Source organism: Vicugna pacos, chromosome 11 (assembly GCF_048564905.1).
Source record: "Vicugna pacos chromosome 11, VicPac4, whole genome shotgun sequence".
Lineage (NCBI taxonomy): Eukaryota > Metazoa > Chordata > Mammalia > Artiodactyla > Camelidae > Vicugna > Vicugna pacos.
The window spans coordinates 64,591,312-64,615,533 of record NC_132997.1 but is presented as its reverse complement, the minus strand read 5'-3'; the positions used below and the strand labels follow the sequence as shown (position 1 = coordinate 64,615,533).

Here is a 24,222-nt window from a genome sequence, read left to right as displayed (position 1 = left end):
CAATGGTACAACTTAGGTTCTTAGGAACGAACTACTAATGACTGAGTCTGTCATGATTTTTCTTCACCATCTGGAGCTAGGCAAAGCTGCCTCACTTTACTGGACCAACACTGACTCAACAAAGAATAAGAGGGAATAAGAGGAAAGTTGTTCCAAAGTGGGCAAGCAGCCAGTAGCAGTTAGTGGGATAATCCTTTATCTCTGCACATTTTTAATTGAAAAACATAAAAGAACTCACTGAATACAAAGACTGCATCTTTCAGAAAAAACAAAGGTGAACATTCACATTATAATCATAAGCATTACTTACAAGCAGAAGAAAAGATACTTGTAAAACAGCACACAATATTTAAACAAACATTTTGATGAAAACTTCACAAATCTTTGTAGAGTTTGCTTTTGAGAGTCAATTTAAGGCCATCAGGAGAATGTTACACTGGAATATTCATGTTTGATGAATAAACAGTAATTATTCATCCAAGTATTTTCTTTCCTAGCCAGACTTCAGAGGAGAAAGCCCTGAGTTTGGAGTTAGCATCTTAGGTTTGAATTTCAGTTTGGCCATTTTCTTACAGTGCTACTTTGTATTGATTATTTAACTTTCTCCATAAAATATTTTAACTTAGCCACTCAAGCCTGAAGTTTCTTATCTATATAGAATGAGTAAGAACTGGTGTGCGTATCTCTCAGGCTGGTATTAACTTATAAGAATCCTTTATACACAAGTATAAGGTAGACGATAGAATAAAAATGTTAAACTTACTTATATACCCTCCATTGTCAATAATGTTTTTGTTTGCTTCACAAAGAAGTTATATCCTACAGTTTCTCTTCTTTGGCTGTTAGCAGAATATTTAGGAGAGTATTTGAAGTTTTCAGTCAAACAGGTATTTATTAAGAGCATATGCATGCCTAGTATTTTTAGTGTTAGTCAGATTTTATGTTCTAATTGAGAGATCTGAGTCATTATAAATACATTGTAGTATATGTAGATTTCAGTTTTGAAAGATATGACTGCTAATTTTTTTTCTGCTTTTGTTTTGCATAATAAAAAATCCATGAAACAAACAAAACCCACTATCAAGTCCTACTGGGAGAAAGTAAATACATGATCAAGATGGTAACTGCTTCTTGAAATTTCATGTTTGTGTCACATGCTCCCATTCCCACCTTGCTTAGGGTATTTATTCTCAGATATAAATGAAAAGCCAGCCAAAGTCTCAGATGTAATATTGATATTCTACTCAGACTCGAATAGTTGTACCTTGGGCCCAGGTAGGCATATATAGGCTCATGTATTTCCTGTTACAATACAACTATATTGCAATGTTTTTATTTAATATTACATATTTAGAAACCACCAGAACATCATAAAATTACTATGAAATGTTTCTTCCTCATGCAAAATATCTAGATATAAAGAGCCAACCTTAAATCCTTTATCTGCATATCTATATATGTGACAAACATACATGGCACTGGTATGACACAGGAGTCAAATGTCCATGATACTGCTTTCTAGTTTGCTATCACATCAATAATATGTAGACACATCCGCATAAACTATACATGTTGCAGTGTGTGTCAGAATTTTCTTTTTTAAGGCTGAGTATTATTCTGTAGTATGCATAAGCCACATTTTGTTTATCCACTTATCTGGTGGACATTTGGATTGCTTCCACCTTTTGGCTATTATGAATAATGCTATCATAAACATGGGTGTATAAATATATATCTCTTTATATTCCTGCTTTCATTTCTTTTGGATAAATAAAAATAGAATTGCTGGATCATATGGTAATTCTGTGTTTTAAGATTTTGAGAAACTGCCATACCATTACCCACAGCAGTAGTGTCATGTTACATTTTTATCAGCAATGCATAAGTGTTCCAATTGCTCTATACTCAAGCCAGCACTAATTCATTCATTCATTCATTCATTCATTTATGTAACAGCCTAGCCATCTTACTGTGATAAAATGGAATGTGAAATCATCTCATTGTGATTCTGATTTGCATTTCCCTATTGATTAGTGATGCTGAGTATCTTTTCATGTGCTTATTGGTCATTTGTATATTTTCTTTGGAGAAATGTTTATTCAACCACTTTTAATGGAGTTTTTGTTGTATTTATTTATTTTTGAGGTATCTTCAATAATTATAATTTGGGTTCATTATTGCAATTTCCATTTCAGTTATCATATATATGATCTAAAGTTGTAAGTGGTTTTGCTGTTTTCTGTTCTCTGCCCTCCCATAATGCAATATTTTCTATATCTACAGTAGTATTTTCTATATCTACAATATTATATCTGCTCTGTATATTGCCTATATTCACTATGATTCCCTTTAAAATTTTGTTTGGTTTCTGTTTTCTATGTTATCACTACCAGTAGTCTCATGATCCTATAGTCATCTGTTCATATTTAAGAGTAAGTTTCTAAATACATTAATTGGAATATACATACATATTTGGCCAAGAAATGAGTTTTATTTGGAGTGATCTTGCTAGTCTGTGTCTTTGGGGAACACTCTTCCATACCTGAATTTATCTGTCTTTTATCTTTCTAGGACAATTTCCTAAAGAGGAATAGTCTAATCTCTTTGTGGGGAAGAGGCTTTGAAGGTGCACAGAGTTAAAAGAAAGAAAGAAACAAACAAAAAACCTGGCTACATGTGTTCTGAGAAATGAGGCATCTTACTATTTAGAATTCAGATTTTCACTTAATCCCCCTATTTTTGCATGTCCTTGCTCTTAGCTGTATCTGATTTTCCTGAGTCTAAGGTTTCTTTTCAGAAAACAGAACTTCCTTCTGCCCGGGTATGTGGGAAACAAGGACTCTGGTGTACAGGATAGTGAGAATATCCAGAGTTTTAACTCTTTCTTTAAAATGAAATTTATGTCAAAGCTTCAGCATTGAGCCCACTTTGGCACACATTAGTGGTTCCTTTTATTGGCTAGATGTTAGAAGTGCCTTGAATGTTAAAAGAAAAATAAAATCAAACAAGAAAGAAAGAGACAGAGGAAGAGAAAGGAGGAGGGAGAGAGGTAGAGGGAGGGGGAAGAAAAAGAGAAAGGAAGGAAAGAAAGAAACACCAAAATGCCCACGTACTCACTCAGAGGTTCTGATCTAATTGATTGGTAGAGAGAAGCTACTGATCATTGGTCTCTTATAAAACTCCAGATATGACTATGCAGCCAGAATTGGGAACTACTGTTGTTCTTGCCTTCCCCTTAGTCTTCCCAATTCTCCATTTTAATGTCCTTTCCTACCACTGTCTGCTTTTACCATGGTGCTCTAGCCACATTTTTTTGCTATTTCCTTAACACTCCTGGTATGAGCTCTTTGGGTTTTCGCTATCATTTTCCTCTTGCTTGCAATCTCATTACCAAGATGCAGAATTTTGCTTCCTCAACTTCAACAAAGTACTGAAATACAAAGATTTTTGCTGATGTTTTCTTTACCATCTGATTTTAAATAGCAGTGCACAGTTCTTTTTGTTTCCTCTGCCTCTGCTTTATTGTTCTCCATAGCATGCCTCATTATTTAAAGATTTCTTTCTTTATTTTTTAATTTAACTTTTTTTTTCTACTGTTTCTCCTGCTAGAGCAAATATCCTGTGAAGCAGGAATTTATATTGGTTCTATTTTCAGTTTTTTTTCCTTTAAAGAACTAATTATAATTTGATGTTGAATAAAAAGTTATTGACTACAGAATGAGTGAACGAATAATAACACTTCTAAATATATGAGAAAAATAGAGAATAACATAATAATAATATAAAACTTTGAATTTGCTTTCTCATATTTTGACAGATCAGACTAAAAAAGAGATATTTTGAATAATATTAGTACTGAATTATTCATGTTTTGTAACAATAGAAATGATACTAAACACTCAATGTAAAAAAAAAAAAACTAGAAAAAATAAATGTAGAGTTAAAGACCTACAAATGCTTGGAAATTAAGAGCAAAAACAAAAATGAGCTCTCTCCCTAAACAATTCTTAGGCAGCATGTAATAAATAATGATAAAATATTTGATTTCAGACTCTTTAAGTAAAACTATAAAAAAACAAATACAAACTCTACATTAGGTCAAAAATAACAGATGATCTCACAATTACTCAATCTAGCCCAGGGAATTTACTTAATGAATTTGGCCTAATAAAAGTTTCACTTGCATGTATGTTGAAATCTGTTGATCACACAGTGATACACTAGCTTCTAAATAACCAGAAATCTTGAAATAAAATAGAATATATTTAAGTAGTCATATGCTGGAAAAGTTTTAAAAAAATATATTTTCATGTGTGTTCCTATAAAATATTTATAAATCCTCACTCAAGTATCCAAATGTGTTTTCTTTTTACATCTCGTATTTACTATTTCAATAAAAAAAAACAACATTTTCTCTGAGGCTAGTAATAAAACCAAGTTAATGTCTTGGCATAAGCCTTTTATCTTTTTTTCATGTTATGAATATCTTTCTGTTGTTGAGAGAAATACCCACCTGTGGTTATGAAGAGCCAGGACTCTCATTTTTAAGCAGGTCAATGCTGTAAGCAAAAATCCCATGATTGGAGACGAAGTATAAAGCACATACTCCTCCTGTCATAAACAGTGAGCCTTGAAAGCTGAACACTTAGGACAGCAGGAGCATTTACCACTGAATTACATCTTCTACCACTCTGGGAATATTGTGGAAGTGAATAGACAGAGCAAGATTATCATGCCAAAGATGTGAAAATTTAAAAATTTTTATTACTTTGTTGGCTGAATTTGAATAGATTTTAAAGAAATAGAATTAGTAAGCAAGGAAGTGTATTACTGCATACAAGAACTATGTGAGCTATTTACTGAGTTTATCAAAAGCAGGATTGTGAAGAGAGTAGGAAGATGAGCAGATCACTCAGCTGGGATCCAAAACTAAATGGAAAATTACTGATTCCTCATTCATTATATAATTTTGTGCCTGTAGTAAGCATGAGGCAGGATGAAGTAAATGGCACTGATCCAAAAAGTAATCAGTTTAAATTTTTAGATAAAACTATCTGATTTTTACCATACATCGTATTTTCTATTTCTTTCTGGTTCAGTCTTGGAAAATTGTACCTTTCTAAGAATTTTTTTCATTTCTTATAGGTTGTTTGTCCATTTTATTGGCATATAGTTGCTAGTAATAGTCTCTTATGGTCCTTGTATTGCTGCAGTGTTGATTGTAACTTCTTCATTTCTGATTTTATTGATTTGGTCTCTTTCCCTTTTGTTCTTGATGAGTCTGGCTAAAAGTTTATCAAAGTTTTTGTTTATCTTTTCAAAGAACCAGCTTTTAGTTTCATTGATGTTTTCTATGGGTTTTTTTTTATTTGTCCCTATTTCATTTACTTCTGTTTTGATCTTTATGATTTCTGTCCTTAAACTAAATTTGGGCTTTGTTGTCCTTCCTTCTTTAGTTTCTTGAGGTTGTTTTTCGGAGATTTTTCTTGTTTTCCGAGGTTAAGCTTGTATCACTGTAAACTTCCCTTTAGAACTGCTTTTGCTGTGTACCATAGGTTTTGGAGTCATCATTTTTTGTTTTCATTTTTCTCAAGGCATTTTTTGATTTCCTCTTTAATTTCTTCAGTGATCCATTGGTTACTTAGAAGCATATTGGTTAGCCTCCGCATGTTTGTGTTTATTGCAGTTGCTTTTTCTTTTTTTGTAGTTGATTCTAGGAGCCTTGTGGTTGGATCACTCAAAACTTAGAGGAGAAAAATGCAATAGTAGGCAGAGGAACTAGTTAATAATTGATTACAATAAGTAAGGCAAGAAATAATGTGAAAACTTGAAAGCATTTATCAGCATAAGCACTTATGTGTGTACTTACTTTCAATTAAGGATTGATCAGGCATCTTCTGTATTCTAAGAACTGTGTTAGGCACTTGATATACAAAGGGTCAAAGTGTCAGATACTCTTTTCTTGGTAAAAGTAAAAATAAAAATAGAACAAATTTGAGATATTGAAGACATAATGGGGGAAAACTTGATGATTAATCTATTCTCCATTTTCAGGTTTAGTGACTAAGTGAATGACAGTATTATTTATTTACCCCTTTCTTGCTCTGTTTCTGTAACACTTCCCGTCTTTCTTCCATCATCTGTAGCACCATCTCACTCATTTTTCAGGGCTAGGAAAAATGTTTTTTCATTTAGGAAATACTCCATGCCTAACTAAATTGAATAAAATTCTACTCCTTGGTGCTTTTTTATTCTTTAAAAACATTCTTTATTTACATATTTAATTTTTAGCACTGAATTTTTCTGTTGCTAATTGCAACTTCTCCTGTTCATATATTTCTGAAGTGTGGGTTTTGTTCGTCGTGGTTTTTGTCCAGCAAAAGTCCCACTGCAGAAGAACGAAATTACTCAAGACTTTATCAGGTCAAGAGAGGGAGAGGGAGCCAGAGACCGACTCCCCGAGCTCCTCCAAAGCTCTTGTACTTGTTGAGAATAATCAAACAAAGAGTCAAAGTAAAATACAATAGGTCATAGGAATGAGTAAGGGGCATGGTATGTGCAGGGATGCAGGTCAGTAGTTTCCGTTTGTGAAAAACAAAAACAGTATAATCTTAATTTATACTTAAGAGAGAAGGTTACAGTATTGATAGTATAAACAGTTATTTTAAGTCTCAAACAATCATGAGCAAGGTTACAGTGTTCCGAACAATTGATAATGAAAACCCAGACCACCATAGAGTCTCCAGACAATGATCAGAAATTGTCTAAGCATACGAAGCAGCCCAGCTGTTCTGGCTAAGGGCTAAGTCACAGTCTTCTGTGAGCAAGAGCGGCCTACATTATCCACCTACGCCTGATAAGCAAAGCATGTCCTGCCGGTTAGGGCAAGGGACGAATTATGGTTTTCCATAAGCACAAGCAGCCCTGAATCTATGACCTTAAACTAAGCAAAGCAAGCAAAACATGTCTCTGCTTTTTACTGCAGGGAGACAGATTGTAGCAGATTCCTGCTAGCAGAGCAGCTTTAAGGCAACTAAGCTAAGTTCCATAGATAACGTGGTGACTGGTATTGAGAGTTTAGTGTTTTGTGCTTTTGGACATTTTGCTTTGAAGTAGCAGTATAGAAACAAATATAGAAAGCATTGGTTTTGATTATGCATTTCTTATGTGTTTACGTAAAGGTGAGAATACATAAAGGTGAGAATATGATTTGGTAAAAGCAATTATTAAAATATCAAAGTTTGTTAACCCAAGTTTGCACTCCCAGTTTTATTCTTTAAAAACATCCTTTATTTACATATTTAATTTTTAGCACTGAATTTTTCTGTTGCTAATTGCAACTTCTACTGTTCATATATTTCTGAAGGAAGAGTTGCAAGTCAGAAAAGAAGACCTGTAAACAAAGAAGAGTTGAGCTTCTTTTCATTAATAGGTGATGATGATTTCTAGAGAAATATTCTTCCTTCAGCCATTTCTTCTATGTGAAGTTCCACTGTAGGTTTGGCACCTTGCCAGCACAGCATGTACTTATTTGTCTCTCTCTAAATCTCAAATAACAAGTTCTGCTTATTGTGCCCTCTCAACAGGTCATAGATAATGGAATTATGTGACTGAATTTCTTTCATATCATGAAAGGAGATAAATGACATACAAATGTCATCTTTTATAATTTGTGCAACATTTGCCATAGAGTTGACTCAAACACAATTACTGCTGTTTAATTTCATTTAAAAGAGTCATAAGTCTTTAAAATCTTGTAGAATTGATGGTCTTTTAGGGAACAGACTAATGTATATTTTTGAAAATCAGTACCATAAAATTTATAAACCAAATTATGATTAACACAATTACCTGTCAAAATGATCTCCTTTTCTTTAAAAATAGTCTTCCTTCTGTTCCTCATAATTAGAAAAAGAAGAATCTTTTTTATACCACTTTGTGGAGTCCACATAATGGCTGATAGATTTGATAGTATATTGGTATATTGTAAGTGGAAAGTGCTCATAAGTGTTTTTCCCACCATCATTTCTCTTTGGTAAAATTTTTTTGCTTAGTCATAGCAATATTTTGAAATTACTGGAAAAAGTGAAGAATTTGATTTAAAATGTCATAAACTGACTTAATTTTTGATGGTAATATGTGAACAGATAATATATTCACATTTTTTATAATATCTTATTTTGACATTGAGACAATATCTTTTTAATCATCAGGTTTTAAAAGTAAAAATATATCAATTCACTTTCCATTGGAAATATAAAAGCAAAAATGAATTCTCTTTAATCAAGGCATATATTTTCTATTTTCTTTGTCTTTCATTTTACCAAGGTTTTCTATTTACTTAAATGTTCCTTAGAACTATAATTAACAATATCTTCTTCTTTGGGTTTCTAGGCAAGAGCATTATATAGGAGCTTTCTAACCTAGACAAATTGGAAACATAATATTTGTTTTTTAAAATATCTTTTAAGTACGCTTAGATATATTCTTTATCAATTTGTTCCCAAACTGTTTAGTTAATATTGACCTCTCACTTTTCTTAAGTTTTACCATATTTATAAATGCTTTTCAGTAAATTTAGTAGTTGGTTCTATGCTACATTATATTATTATTAGTATTTATTTTTGGTTTTAAGATCCATCAAATTTGAGGCTTTTTCTTGGATATAGTCTGTAGTGGGAATCAAGAAACGTTCTATAAAAGCCAGATAGTAAGTGTCTTTGCGGTCATATAACTCTTTTGCAACTATTCAACTCTTATAATGAATGTGAGAGCAGTCAAAGACAATATGTAGGTGAATGAGCATGTCTGTGTTCCAATAAAACGTTATTTAGAATTATAGACAATGGGATGGATTTGACCATCAGGCTGTAGTTCACAGACTCTTGTTCTACAGCAAAGTCTAGTAACAATACTCATAGTGGCTAGACAGGTGGCATGAGTGCATAGAGCCAGGTGGATTTCTTTTACCTGAAGACTATTATGTAATAATGAGTTTAGACTTCTACAAGAAGTCTCTTATAGACTCTTCTCCTTTTCCTAAACATATCTCTACTTTAGTTTTTGGTTTCTGAGGGTTGGGCACAAGAAAGATTTCATTATTTTCTATTTGATTCCACTATTAAAATAAGCATAACATCACAATCAATAGTATGCTTCAGTGTAGATAGAATAGCAGGGAGTAGTGAGGGCTGTAGCAATGTGGATAATGGTATGCAGGAAAGAGGCCCAGTATTGCCAGATAGTCATATTTTTCAAATTATGAATAAGATTTACATTGAAATTTCTCCAAATTTAAAGTGCTTGAAAATAATTTTTTTAAGTTATGTAGGCCAGAAAGGTGTGGTTCATATAAAACATGTTAGCAAACTAAGATTGACCAACTATTTACAATATTCATTTGATGGCACAACATACAAAAAGTGTTTGAGGACTAAATACCAGTTCCCTGAACTTTCACCTGATGTTGGGTGTCATGTTATTTACATGTCTGAATATATAAAGTATATGAAATTAGAAAGCCTAGAAATACTGAGCTTTTTATTTTTATTTTTTTTATAAACCCAAAATAGTCACCATCTGGTCATTAGCCATAAAGGTATGTCTAAAGAAGTTTCACTGATTAGGACATTTTATTTAACTTCTGTCACTAGAACAGGTCTTTGCAATAGTAGGTACTTTGTCTGCCTATTCTTTAATTTGTATATATCAAGTACTTGAGAAGATAAAATCTAGTTAATAAACAGCTATTTATCAAAAAAAAAAGAATATAAGAAACCCTCCTTTTATGTAATCAACTGTGGTTAATAGTGGGTGCTGGCTAGTCATAGCATGATGCTGCGTACTTAAGTTTGCCCACTGTCCAGTAAATAAGAGTATATTACCTAATCCTTAACATCCTCACTTTTTTGAAGAGCAACTTGGCAGAGGCTGTCTTGACTTGTTCATTACATGAGGAGTAGGACAAGGAGAATTCTGTTACAACTTGTGAAAAGGAGGTAAGTCCTCGTATGAGATAACAGGAGGTCTTGAAGATGGAAGAACATATGTAAAAAGCTTAAAAGTAAGCAGATGCAGAAAGAAGACTGAGGAGTAAAGGCAGATATTAAAGGATAAAGAAAGTGTCAGAAATCCAGGAGCAAGTAGCAGATGAGCTTTGAATGAGGGCAAAACCCAAATAAGCCTAGACTTTGCCAGAGATATTACATAGATATCTGTTATCTAATGAGGGAAAAACATAGGCATGGCAATCAGTGCTTAAAGATAAAAACAATTCACTATGAAGCTGATGAAGTTTGTGGCAAGCATTTGAGAATGGTTGGTCCATCTTTTAGCTCAGAATCGATCCTTAAAATATTTGTGGAAATAAATAAATCACACTTGAAGCCAAGATACTGGTAGCTATGTGTAATTGGGAACTGACTGTGAAGCACTCCACATTGGGCAAAATCCTGTAAATTTCTAAGTGTTTTTGTATATGTGTAAGCAAGAAAGCAGTGTCACTATAACTGAGCAGTGACTAGATGCTAGTGAAGCTAAGGAGTGAGCTCAAATGGTGATATAATGTTAGTCTGAATAGCTTTGACAGTCATGGTAAATGAGATGCAGTGCTGTTTTATCCATTGAATTTTAATCTAATTAAGGAACTTTTTTTCCCTCATTTTTCTCCCATTATAAGGAGTAGCTTTAATTCAACTTGATCTAGGGCAGATTGGTATAGCTTTTGGATGGTTTCCTTATCTCATATTCCTGGTAGTAACATTATTGGAAGATATCTCAATTGTGTCTGGATGTGTCACAGTTCTAGGGTGAAGTTGGCTACAGTTATTCATAGTTATACACAGAAATATTTAGACGGCCTTATAATTTGTGTAAGGTGAATATACAACGCAGTAGTGTCCTCTGGAGAGTCTCCTTATACACTGTTTTTACCCATAGATTAAGTAGATCTCCTTCCTCCCTTCCCTCTCTTCCTTCCTTCCCTCCCTTTCTTCCTTCCTTCCTTCTTTCCTTTCTTCCTCTTTGTCTCTTTTTTTCTTCATCAGCACTTAACACCTATGATCCAAATACAGAAGGGTCATTTCTTGGATGATCCGCATACATTCATAAGTACAGTTGATGAATGACAAAGAGGAATAGTTTAAAGAAAAATTATGAAAAAATTCAAGATGTTTTGTCAAAGCTATATTTCAAAAGCGCTCACATGGTTCAAAATAGGAACCTCTAAAACTTCAAAAAGTCATTTAATATTTCACATAGCTCTTAACCCATAGATTATTTGAGGTCAAATTAAACTGTAAAATATGAATGTAAAATTGTAAGGGAAGTGTAAATTTTAGTTTATATTGAGTATGTAAACTCCTAGCTAAAGGTAAAGGTATGCTATAGAGAAAAGAGTTGGTAGAGAAAAGAATTTTGCCTGCAACATTAACAAACAATGGGAAATCATATTGTAGATAATATTGAAATTATGAGTAAATTATCTCCAAAAAGTTTGGGTATGGTCAAAGATTCTTTCTTCAGGTTTTGAATTATCTTAAGTATAATTATTAAATTGGGTTTGAATTATCTGAAGTATATTGCAAACATACTATTACTGTGTTTGTTTACCTGCCAACATGGCATAATCAGAATACAAATTACTAACAATGGGAAGAAAGCCCATTTATTGTATATTATGGGAATAAGGGGAACATGGTGTATAATCATTCAGCCACGTCGTGTTAACACTTTTTTTTTAAAAACAAATTTCTCAGGAAGGGAGTTTTTTTGTTGGCTACATATACCAATGAGAACTTCATTGTTTGACTTGTTCTCATTTGGAAACCTGTCAGAGTTGAACTCTGTCTTAAAGCAGCCTCTCAAAACCAATATATTCCCTGAGGAAGCCTTAAGGATTAATAGTTCACTCTTACCCATCTAGCAGAGATAAGGCTTTTCTTGATTTTTTTTTTTTCTGACAATGCTACACTAAAAGCAGACTTTTTATTCAAAGGACAGTTTTACTTAGTAGTTAGAGTGGTTCAATTGCTTTATTTAACTTTAAAAACAGTCTTACAAAGAGGGTTGTCAGATTGAGAAAAAAAAAAAAGGTTGCCCAGTTAAATTTGGATTATTCCTAATTGCCTATCCATAGGCTAATTGAGATAAAACTAAAATATTGCATGAACCACACTTACACTAAAAATATATATTGCGAATGTGAAATAAACTGTCTCTAAAGTACATAATTCTTTTTTTTTATTATATGCCTCTGATATTTTGTCTCTCCTTAACAATTCTTTATTTTGCTAAATTTGCTGATAAAAATTCCATGCAGTTATATTATATGTTCCATTTACATCATATCTCCTACAGTGGTCACATTCAACCTACTTTATTCTTTTGCCTATGGAATATTTATTACTGAGAAAACACACTCACAATTAGCATTATGAGCCAGTACACTGAACATGTACTGACATAAAGTTAACAGCTCTGATAATTGCTCTATAAATTTGATTTGTTGAAATATGTAATACCATCTTTCATGACATAATAATTATAATAATTATCTACCTTAAATTGGAAGTTCTTTTCCTGTTAATAAGCAATGTTGTCCCCTTTAAGTACAGCCTGACACTTAAAGGTATAAAAATTTTATCAATTCTTTCTTTAACGTACTCAGCAGATTTCTTTAAGCAACGAAATACTTTAATGTTAAACACTAGTTTACTTCTCTCAAGTTGCATAATTTTATTACTAAAAATATTCTGGATACTAATGAACAAGAAATAAGTAGGGCTCACTTAGTATTTTTTCTTAAAAATCAAGAAACTTGCATCTTTTCTTTAGAAGTGAAGTATAATTTCAGTACTTTAAGTAAACTCAGGTACTTCTTAACTGTGTTAAACAGAGCAAATGGGTTTTTGAAAGCAAGAGAATTGAAAAATACTGGTAAAATTATAAAATTAATTGCTTGGTTCAAACAGTATAATTACTGAAAAAAGAGAGCAGTTTCATGATAATTCAGTGTCAACAGAAAGGTCTGAAGATGCTGTTTGAACAACATTATGCAAAATATGGACAGGGAAGTCAACACCTTCCATAGAGTCAGTCATACTTTGCTTCAACTTTGTAATAACATGTCTGTATCTTTACATTCACCAAAATATATATCGTCACCAAAAGGAATAGTTTTTTTCTTCTCATTTACTCCTAACTCAATATGAGGCTATCTGCAAATGTTTTTTCCTGAACCTCATCTGGATAAGATTTTATTCACAATAGCCTTATAAAAGAGCTTTTTTTCACAAAAAAAATGATCATGTTACTGAGTCCAAACTTGTACTGCTCACTGCATGCCAGGCCAATAAATGGAGAGATGAGTCGTTGGGGCAAGAAATAGTGACTTTATTTGGGAAGCCAGTAGATGGAGATGATGATGGACTGGTGTCCCAAAGAACCATTTTACCTGAGTTGTAATTCAGGTCTTTATGCTAAATGGGGAAGGAATGTGGTTGGTTGTTGTAAACTTTTTGATGCCAGAATCCTTTGTTCTTGTAGCTGTCCACAGTAGGTCGGGTCAAAATGTTCCTATAAACCTCCAACAAGAGAAATGCTATTCTCTGTTCTGCAACTTTTTATCTCTGTATGAATGGAAAAATGTTACACCTGTAAGGGTCAGAGCCTTGAGAATACGATATCCTGTATAGTTTGGGCTATAGGTAACATTTTTAACTTATAGCTAAAGCAGTAGAATATAGAGGTTAAAGTAAAAGACTCAGATCCAATATGGAGTCAGGTTTGTTCTTCTACTGGGGTCTCTTAACACATTTACTTGAAAAAGTTTGCATCTGTGAATTATTCTTTGCCCTATATTGATCATATTGGTCAGATGTACAATATTTACATCTCAGTCACTGGACACAATGCAGTTTTTTTTTTTCCTGGAATGTGGGTTTGCAGGAGGTTTGCCTTCATGCGATCACTCAGGAACTGATGTTCCTTCTGTTTGGAGTCTTCCACTGGGTTCTGTGCATTTGGTTTTCCAAAGAGGAATGAAAAGACATCATAGATGATCATGCACATTTTGAAAGGTCAGGCTCAGGCTTGGGAGTGGCGTTTATCACATAAGTGAATTTCTCAAGGTTACTTATTTTAACACGTGCATAACCAAAATTCATTTCCAGGCACTATGAACCTAAATCCAAGGTATTTGAATTTATAACACTTAGGTACTTTGGCTAGAATCTTTGATTACTATTTCATTAGAAAGATGCTTAAATTAATGAGGTTAATTAACTTGCCAGTCACTGTAAATTCTTATGTTCTTAATATTTTCAAAGTGAAACTTTACTTTTACATTATTTTTTGGAGGCAACAAGATTGATTTCAGTAACCCTGTATTTTGTAGGTTATTCTTAATGCTTTTCATGATATTAATAATGCTTTTGCTTTCTGAATAAAATTTTAGTTTAGTTAGCAAAGTATCACATTTTTTCTAAACCTTATTAATTATGTAAATGTTCAGACTATCTCAATGTTTTTAAAAATTCTGTGTTTACTCAGTTAAACAGTATCTTCCTAAAGGAATCCTCTGCAAGCAGTAATACTGTGCCCTGAGCTTTACAAATTAATGAACTTAAAGCAAATGTTTTGTATATTTAAAAAATTGTTTTCCCCAAATTAAGTGAAAATTAGGTGATAAATAATACTCATATTTGATGTGTAGAAGCAATAATTTTCTAAATGAGGTGACTGGATATTTTCATATGGATTACCTCAATGGTGTCTTTAATAACTTGGATATTACTGAGATATAGCCTATAGAAGTTATTTTAACCCTTAATTTTTCTTTTGTTAGCATTGGTTAATGCTAGATTTGCTTTTAGCTAGTGTATATTTACTGGATTTTTATGAAAGTCACCCAGGAAAAGGCCAATAACTCAAACTGGTAGAGAGACCAATTACATATTAGATTTAGCATTCATTCCCAAAGCCAGCTAAACTTTCATATTGAAATATTGAATAAATTTTATACTAAGTTCTTTTTCCATCTAAGCAGGCTATGTTAGTTCTCTTTTCATGAATGTTGTCATTTTGATTCTCTGACCTACTATTAGGGAATAAATTTTGGAAATAAATTTCTTAAAATTTTCTTTAATAATTTTTCCAAGTGATTTCTGTGGTTTTATGCTCTCCTATAGAGCTGGAAAGAGGAAATATTCACAGAAATTAGGAAATGTGGAAATACCCTACATTTTCTACTTCTTTAAAAATCTAAATGTGTCAATCACTAAACGTGATAAGAGGAGAGGAATGGAGGGGAAGATAAACAGATTTAGAGTTAGGTACATAGAAAAGAGCAAGGTACTAAGACCCAGTCCCATTTATCTTCTTGAGTTTTCTAAGATACCTTAGCATTCTTAAATTAATTACTTAAGCTGGCTCGAGATGGACACCTATAATTTGCAACCAAAAAATTCTTAACATTACTTCAAAGGGTAATTTCAGATACTATAGAAAAACTTATTGCAGTAATACTTGCTTGATAACAATATCCATTGTTTCATTTTAAAGTAATAGGACCTTAGAGCTTACCAGTGCTCCCAGTAGACCCCTTCTTTATCCGATCAAAGATTTCATATTTGTTAGTGCATCCTATTGGAGAAAAAGAACCTTGGCCCCATGCAAACCTGGCAAAAAGCAATGCTACAGCAGGAAAGACTGTAAATCCTGCTCATCTGTTATACTTTGGTAGAAGATAGGGTTTCCTCTTTAGCCATTTGAACAGCCTGTTTTGCTTTTCTGACTAAAACTGGTATTAAAAAGAAACACATTCAGGCAGAATGAATATATTCTATACAAAATATTTAGAAACCAATATCTTATATAGTATACTGCTCTGCATGTTTTGTAAATGTTAATTAAAAGGAAGCTAGTCATTGACTTTGTGATATACAGAAAATGCTATGTGGAATGAATTTTTTATAACTTTGCCTTTTATACAGCTCATGAAAGTTAAAATCTCAGTCTTTCCCACAGGGTAGATTGTTTCCCCAGAATATCAGAAGGAGTAAGTACATTTTTTCTGGGCTCTGACAGGAAGCTGTAATTCACAGAGCTAGAGATGAGAGAGTAGGTATTTGTAGCCACTTTACATTTAATGCTCGTTGCATGAAGTTACATGTTTTAGAAGTGCATATATAATATACTGTTATGGATAATGTATGGTTTAGATATTGTTTACATGAGTATAATAAAGTGAAGTCTCTCTATCCTGTTTTGTCACTACCCTAATGATAATCACAGATAAGGAAAAACAATTAGAATCATAGAAATACTGTAAGAGTTTTGTAATTGGTGCTATTTAGAGGTCAGTTTAAAATAAATGATTGATTTTTACTAATAAAACTGAATTTACTAGTTGGCTTTACTTACAGCTGAATGCATTGAATTGTTACAGTTATTTTTAATCTGCTGTTGTAATAGAAGTGGGGACGTTAGATATGTTCACTTTGAAGTTTTTGCTCACAGTGATGATTCACTGTATGTCACTAAACCTAAGAGCTCTTAAAAAGTAACTTTTGAAAGTCGTGTTCCAAGAAGGCCAAAATTTCATATTGCAACCTTCTAATTGAAATTCCGAATCCTAAAATAGAACAACACATTTATATTTATTTCTAAATGAAAGATAATATATCCAAGGCATTTTAAGACTATAAACTGGCTAATTTAAAAAAAAATCAACAAATTGACTGGTTATATCTTTCTTGTATAGTTTCTCCCTTTTAATCTTCCAAATATGCAGATTCTAATGAAATAAAAATTATCTGATTTCAAATTAAGATATCAACAAGTGTATTTTTTGTTTTTTAGAGTTCGGTTGCCAGTGGATAGATATCAGTCTGTATTTATTTGTCATTCATTCATTCAATAAATATTTTGTTAATGATATTCTGGGCCAGGCTGTGAATAAATATATTAAAGATAGAAAAAATGCTCAGCAGGAAGTATTTTCTACAATATCTGAAAATGTTAGTGGGATTGGCATTTCAAAATGTGTAATGTATATTAACTTTTAATTAAAAAAATGTATGGAATCTAAATTGTAGTTCAAATTGTCAGAGTGATATAATAAGAGACTGAAGTGAACATCTTGGAAAAATTTCTTGAAGGTCATATCCAGCATTTTATATCCAGAAGATTGTCAACATACGAAGGATTTTGAGATAAATAGGGACAAAAAAAAAAAAAAGACTGGTAATCTACACATAAAACTCTAAAGATATTGTTCTTGTTATATTATGCAGTCAGTATTTATTTTGATTAATTAAGATAAACCAACATAACCTCTTCACTCCTCCGTATTTTCTTGAAGTGTACTGTTGTTAAACCCCAGTTCATGCACTTGATGCATAGTGAGGCTAGAAAAACTGAAACATTGAAATTTGGAGCAACAAAAGGTTTATTGCAAGGGCCATGCAAGGAGAATGGGTGGCTTATGCTCAAAAGACCCGGACTCCCCAGTGGCTTTTAGGGAAGCTTTTTCAAAGGCAAGGAGAGGGAAGGGAGTCACAAGGTGTGTTATCAACTCATGCACAATTCTGTGATTAGTTGATGGTAGAATAATAGGGTAGTGTCACAGACATTAACAGTTTTAGTCCTCAGGCTCCAGCTGGTCTGGGGGCTATGTGCTCATGGTCATCATATAGTTAACTTCCTTAATTTGGTGAGAGTTTTAGCATCTGTAAAACAACTCAGGAAACATTCACCAGATACTGTTATCTGGGTATTTCCATGTCACTATATGTCCATTTTTATTTTTACCAGATTTTCATCTTTTAAAAATGTTTTTCTCTTCAATCACTATATTTTATTTTGACTTATATTTCAGTTTCATAAGTCACTTTTAGTTGTGTTTTTTATTTGCTGGGAATTTCATCCATTAAGTATTTTATTATTTTTCATTTCTAGAATTTCTATTTTGGTCTTTTTAATAATTTCTCTGTCTTATCTTTTAAATACTGAAGGCCTCATTTCTACAACTTCAAGGAAGTGAATTCTGCCCACAACCATGTGAGGTTAGAGAGGACACTGAACCTCAGATGAAAACACATCCCTGAAAGTTACTTTGACCACAGCCTATAAGACCTCGAGTAGAGGATCCAGTTAAGTAGTGCCCAGACTTCTAATGTATGGAGAGTGTGAGATAACATATATGTATATCTTTGAAATTATTCACTTTTTTGTAATTGTTACACAACAATTAATGTTAATGACACATCACTTTGATGCACCATGTCAAAAGTAAATAAAATTAATAAATTTTGAAATTACATAAATCTTACTAAGGCAGCCAGGTATCATTAAAGAGTATTTACATTGCACAAAGTTAACTGCTTGCAAAGCCATATTCCTTCAGAGTCTGCAGTGACCTTGTAGGAGACGATTTTTCTAATCATCCTTCCAGTGACATTTTTTTCTAACTCATACACATTCCATAGAACTCACCTATCAATGAGAAGGAACAAGGCTAAATATTCTAAGACAAGTAGAAGGGAGGGTTACTTGGTTTCCTACATAAACAAATACAAGATTTCAAGGCTGTTGCAATTCCTAATCCTTAAGATCAATGGGGAAAAAAAGGAAGTAAAGGAAGGCTTTGACCAAATAACCTGTTTCTTAAAAGAGGGATACATAATTTCTCCCAAATCTAATTGAAGCCACCCTAAAAAGACCTTTTTCTCATCCTACAAAAGTACTTATAATTAACAACTTTTCACTTCTTGGCCATAACTTTTCTTTCTAGATGCTAAAATACTGTATCTTTCAAGTCAGTTCTACAGCTTTTGAAATGTGGTTATCTGTGCTTTTTGTCTGGTGTCCTCATTTAGTTGAATTATGTAACCTACATATCCTTTTCCCCTTTGGCATTCGTGATAGAAGTACCTATTGGTACTTTTTTCAGATACAATGCCAACGTCTGTTTCACTGTGTTTAACAGTGTGTTGCATTTTTTGGAAGGCACATAATTGAGAGTAGAGGTGGTAATCTGGTCTATCTTTGAGAACAGGTGTTACCTGAAAGATTTGAAAGAAGGGACGAAATCTGGACTTGACATCTATATAAGTATAATATCACTGAAATCACTTAAATCTAAGGAAATAATAATTCAAAGCTACAAAGGATCTACATTTTTAGGAAGAGTGCCTACTGTATAGTTGGTCTTCTTAGAATCTATAGCTTCTACAGCCGCACTTTGGCAAGCTTGTTCATGAAAGGCTATTGTTTATTGGTAATAAGAACCCAAGTTTGGGGAATATGTCATTACTACAAATGTTCCTTTAATCAAACCAGCCCCTTCAGTCAACAAAATCTTTAGAAGGTGAAGTCAAACCCATGTATTAATATAGAGTGATTGAATAAATAGATGTACACCAGAAACTAAGACATTGTAAATGGACTATACTTCAATTAAAAAAAATAGTAACGGTAGGAAGAGATTCTAGAGACTCACAATTTTTGCCGGCATCCTAGTAAAGAAGGATGGCTCCACCTGGCATCTGTGGCAGAATATCATCGTCCATAGATGTAAAGATTAAATACAGATTCAGTAACAGAGACATTAAAGGTTTAGTGTTGGCATTAAAAACCAAATAAGGAAATTCTCAGCTGCCGAAAGTCAAAGTAATCAACCTCACAATGAGAAAGCAAAATAGTTCATTGTACCTGTAATAAAATGAGTCATTTGTCTTGCTCATCCTTGACAGTTTCAGGATCTAAGAAGGAAATTTGAACTAAAAAATAGAATAGAAAACAAACCAAAAAAAAAAAAAAACTGCAATAATACCATGGATTACACTCACACTTTTAGAAATCAGTGCTTTTGCATTCACTGAGTATGGTTAAGTCTGGAGCTAATAAGGTGTGTGTGTGTGTGTGTGTGTGTGTGTGTGTATTTGTATTTAAGTGTGCATTTTTAAAAGGGATTTGCATGGAGGAATCTAAAATCTTATGTATTTCTTATTCAAGTATTTATGTGTAATTTGTATTATAAGAAATTTTATTATCTTCAATTTTAATTACATGAAAATGCCAAGAATAAATTTTAAGCTTTGTAGACATGTGATGAAAAGAACCCTCATTCAGTTGATAACTTACATTGTCTGTGTGAAGATTATTTTTTCTGGTCCTCTTTAGCTGAAAATACTTCAGTCATTGAAGAAAATAGTTCAAAAAACTTTAAAGATCTTACCCTTTCATTTACACATGTGCTTTTTGGTTCTTTAGGATATTGTTTGTTATTTTTTTCCTAATGTCTTTTTTTGTTTTTGTAAGTTCTATACTTTTAAAAAGTATTTATCTAATAATTCTATACATACTTGTTTAATAGCCTCACACAGATTGTTTCATTCTCTCTCTCACTATTTTTCAGTATCCTAATCATTTAATATGTGGCATCTTCTGACTCCTGCTGATGGTGTTTCATTTCTTTATGTTTTTAGATTTCACTCTTTGAGCTCATTTTTAAGCATATGTTGATTTTTATTTGCTCATAGAGTCTTATATGGCCTTTGTGTTTGAAGTGTAGCTCCAGAACAATTTTGAATTTAAATTTGTCAGAGATCATTGCTTGTTTGGGACAGAATTTTAAAATAGCTATTTTTGACTTGAAATTTCTTTATAATAAGTGGGTAAGTTTAGACTCCAAATTTGAAAGATATGGTTTCAATTTTCGACAGAATGTATTTTTTTTCTACCCAGATCCAAGACAAATGTTAGACTTATTGTATACTTACTGTGTCAGCGTGTCAAGTTATTTATTCCTTCTTTAACTAGAATTACATCCCTTCAAGTGGCCTTGCTTTTGTCACAGGTGTTTAAGTTGTAACTCCATGTATCCTATGGGCCTGAAGCCTGCTGTTTATTTCCTTGGGGAGGTGGATGTTAAAAGTCTAACCACCTAATCATTGCTGAATCCAGAACTGTTTCATGGCTGCAGAAGTATCAGCCCATATGCTGTTGCTCCCGCTTTCACTATACTTTGCTTCTGGTACTTGAAGATTTTTGTTTGTTTCTTACACTTTCAGCTATAAATTTTAAAAATAAGACAAATGCATTTTTAATTCAGCATCTGTATCTCTCAGAATTTTAGAGAGAGATTTTTAATACCAGTCGAATTCATCAAATTACTGAGAATGGAGATCCTTACTCTTGCAAACAGCTGTACAGTATTTTTGATATGTATATATAGTTTATGGACTTATTCACCCATGTACTTAATGATGGGTATTTGATTTGTTATTTTTCTATTGACTTTTTTTCTACTGCAAATACCGTCACAATAAGTAATACCCTTATGCATATTCTAAATCATGTTTTTAGATACAGGATTCGATCTCAGGAATAAGATGACTTTCAAAGACGATGCAATTTTTAAATATTAATAGGTATATTACTGGCTTTTTTAAAAACACTGACAATTTATTATTGGTGGAAGGATTTAGCTATATAATAATATCAGTAAAAACTTAAAATATTTTTCTTAGAGTTCTGATACGAAAGCTAATAATTTAATTCCCTAACTCCTAAACCAGGAAGGTTATTTTTTTCCTTTTATTTTAACAGAAAATAAATTACGTAACAAAAATAATACCAAAATACATAGATAAAACAAAAAATCTGCCAACTTTGTACATGGTTAACTAGGGAAGTTGAGATTAAGTGCATTATTTCTGAGACAGGGATCAAAAAAGATAAATTGTCACTTCCAAATAAAACTGTGGTTAGTTATTACCTCTCAGATCATTGGCCAGTGAAGGGTCATTGTAGGTGCATGGTAGAATCCTCAGAGGTGCAGTTGTCTGTGGTGATGGTGTAGAGTAAGAATATGTGAATTTGTCACTCTAAAGAAGTCAGATAGAATAATTTGCTTTTTGGAATTTGACAAATACTGCTCTCTAAAATTTATAGTGTCAAATAATTTCCATGTCATTGTGGGGTACTTGAACCATGTTTCTGTCACTCTTGACTGAAAAGCGTTTAAAACCAGCTCAGTCATCTGTTAATAAGAATTTCTATGCCTGATATATTCTTACTGAGACCTCCTACGCTTATCATATTATACATATGTTGTTTTTTTTTAATACTTAAATGTGGAATGTCTGGGTTATATGGTAAGTGCATGAAACTATGAAACTTTTTTCCCCAAATGGTTGCACCTTATGTTCCTAACAGGAATGTATGAGAATTTCCTCTCCTTCACGTCCTTACCAATACCTGATATGGTTATTCATTTTAGCCTTTCTAATAGGTGTGTAGTGTTATCTCATTGTACGTTTAATTGGCATTTCATGATTAGTGACTAATCATGTCAAACATCATTTCATGTACTTATTTGCTATCCGTGTATCTTCCTGGGTGAGGTATCTGTTCAAATCTTTTATCCATTTTTAAATTGGATTCTTTTCTATTGCCTTTTAAGAGTTCTGTATATAATCTAACTACAAGTTCTTTATCAGATATATCATTTGCAAATGTTTTCTTCAGTCAGAGGTTTATGTTTTCACTCTTTGAGCAGTGTCTTTCAAAAAGGGGCTCTTGAAGTCCGATATGTCAGTTTTTTCTTTTATATATTGTGCATTTACTGCCATCTTTAAGAAATGTTTGCCGAACCCAAGGTACATGTATTTTCCCCCGTGTTTTCCTTGAGAAGTTTTGTAGTTGAGAGACTGAATATACAAATGGACATTAGTCAGACCATATATGAAAGCAGAATTCTGATTCACAACCTCTGCAGCGACCAACTGGGGAAGCTAAACTACAACCCCTGCAGCCACGGGCCAAAAGTGGTCAGGACTTAGTAACTACCAGCATCCCTAATTTTTACCCCTACATCCAACTCAGAACCAACAAAAGAAAAACAAATATGTTTCACAAACTAATCACATAGGATGCCCTATTTCTACTTAACTTGCCTCCAGCTTCCCATGCCAACAACCTCAAATCAGGGCATAACTGAGGCTTTCCTTCTTTTTCTCTATAAAGCTTTCCCACTCCCCTGCCTGCCTTTAAGTCTTTGCCAAATGCACCTGATGATAGCTGACTCCTTTGTTATAATGAGCTCTGAGTAAACAACCTCATTTGGGTGATCTTCATTTCTACAGTTTTCATGGAGCTTCCACCAACATACCATCTGCACTGCTTTCACTGTGGACACCAGCTTTTCACCAGGTGTGGTACCTCCAGTGGCTCCTCGTGCCTTCCTGCTAGTGGCTTACTGAGTCTGCGCCAATGTGGTAAGTCAGAACTGACTTTGAACTCTTCTTTCTTTGGTGTTGAGTTCCTTTATCAATCAGCTGCTGTTGATTTGTAGTTCGGTACCTGGGCTTTGTTATTGGTTCCCATTTGTTTTGCGTCCTTGGTGGAGTAAAGCATTCTTTTTTGCTTTCCTTTGTATTAATTTTATGTCGTGTTTTTTAAAAGTATTTGCCACAGGAAGAATTACAAGGTAGAATACAGTTACAGACAGTACAAGCTGGCCTTACAGACTGGTGAGTTTGATGTTCTTCCTGAACCTGTGTCCATTTGGACAAATTTTGCTGTGAGTCATCAATAAAACCAGATAGGATTTTCCTTCCATTCGTTATTTTGGTCCTGAGATTTTGCCTTTGATACAGAGAGAGTGTTTACTTTGGTTTTCTGCTCTGCTGGAGGACAGATTGTCAGGTCTGTTTTCATAAGACTGGGGACCTGAGACTCAAGGTGCACAAGCATTACATTCTTGCCAGTGGTTGCCGTCTCTCATGGGATCATCTAAAATCAAATCTCTTCCAGGAAAAACTACTGCTTCTTATATGTGCAATACTAACTCTTGCACTTCTCTTTCTAAATGGTATAGCTTCACTAAGGATGATTTGAGCCTTCAGTGGCAACTCTAGGGAACATTTCACTTCAACAAAATTGTTTATTTGAGAAGTGCCTTAGAAAGCTAAAGGAATAAGATTTCTCAGGACCGATTGGGCAGCAGTTTGATTGGTATGAGATGTAATGGAGTAAATGGGCTACTTGCTTGCTGTGCAACAACTAGACCAATTACCAAGGCAAAGGTCTTTTGCAGAGAGAAAAAGGTTTTATTTCAGGGTGACCAAGCAAAAGAGACAGGCGACAAAGCTCAGGTCTGTCTCCCTAGTTGGCTATTTATTGTGGGATATTTATTGTGTTAAGTAGGGACTAGGA

The 24,222-nt window shown here is 33.2% G+C and overlaps 1 long non-coding RNA gene across 1 annotated transcript in view; it reads left to right on the top strand.

The window, feature by feature from the left end:
* LOC140699347 (uncharacterized) overlaps window positions 1-24,222 on the top strand; it is a 300,931-nt gene that overhangs the window by 175,608 nt on the left and 101,101 nt on the right. The window contains exon 3 of the long non-coding RNA XR_012077460.1: window positions 23,151-23,282. This is a non-coding gene — a long non-coding RNA (uncharacterized lncRNA). The remainder of the gene's footprint in view (window positions 1-23,150; window positions 23,283-24,222) is intronic.